Below are 1,384 nucleotides of genomic sequence, written 5' to 3' on the forward strand. Positions count from 1 at the left end.
AGGAGTGATTTTTTTAATTTGATTCTACAAATTACAAGCTATAAGGAACCTAGAAGTTAGATTAAAATTAGAACGGTTTAAACTTTAAAGATCATATGTAGTACATTCATCACTAGACTATCTTTCTTTTGATGCAAACCTCTTCCTTGTTCGAATTTTTTCTTTTGTAGCATTTTATTAATAACAATGAAATAATACTAAATTGTCTTATAAACAAAGTAAATATTTACCTATAATAAAAAAAGGACAATACTTTCACTATTAAATATTTTCACATTTGAAATTTTTTTTTTGTGTAATTAAGCACAAATTTATGATCATTGAAAATTAAAAAAATTAAAAACATACAACAGAAAAAAATTATGCTCCAGTTATAATAATCATTAAGTATAATTATTGTTTAACACCAAAGCCTCAATTATGAATCAATATTCAATTTTTTTAATTTTTATTCAATCACCTTCTTTATTAAATTATATATATTTTTAACATGATTTTTTAAATAGTTCATTACATACATCTTATAATCATTATAGCCTCCAAAAGTTCTTCATCTAAACTCTAAAGATGCATGCAAATCAAAAGCCCAATTTAAAGCCCGTGCTATTTTAAGTTTTTCCTGGTATTGTATGTGTATAAATAATTGGCTCTCAGTAATTATACGATTTTCTTAGTATTTATTGTTGGATTATTCATTATACTATTCAATAAAATATGAATAGACATATACGGGCCGTCGCGGTCGTCCGTCAAATAATCTAATGTTGTTGTCAAATGTCAAATGGAATGTGGTGCCCAATAAATAACTATGATATAATAATAAATTATAATAACAAACACTATATTATTATTGAGTTATAACTTATAAGACAATAAGGGACAACTATTACCAAAAATCTCGACACATAGATAATTCCCCTGGGCAAGTAACGAACGGTCTAGGATTGAAACTTGAAAGATACAAATATAGCGCATTCGAGTATTTTCAGGGTCCTGTATCATCTATACAATTATCATTGTTTCTCCCCTATTGTCATATATAGTATTTGCTAGTAACTATAATTTATATCATTATATTACTTAAAGCAACTAATAATTTGGCGAATAATTAAATGGTTATCAACATTTTAATCATGGTCTCAATTTTATTATGAGTATTAATTATGCGTATTAATGGAATTCAAGTATTTAAAAACACGTCAATTGAAAAAAAAAACGGTTTCCAATTTTTTTAGATTTCGGTTTTGAATTTAATACCGGTTTCCAATTTTTTATGGTTTCGGTTTTAGCTTTAATACCGGTATCAAATTTTATTCGGTTTCGGTTTTAAATTATAATACCGGTATCCAATTTTTTCCGATTTCGGTTTTGATTACTGTTTCGG

This window comes from Acyrthosiphon pisum, chromosome X (assembly GCF_005508785.2).
Source record: "Acyrthosiphon pisum isolate AL4f chromosome X, pea_aphid_22Mar2018_4r6ur, whole genome shotgun sequence".
In the NCBI taxonomy this organism is placed as follows: Eukaryota; Metazoa; Arthropoda; class Insecta; order Hemiptera; family Aphididae; genus Acyrthosiphon; species Acyrthosiphon pisum.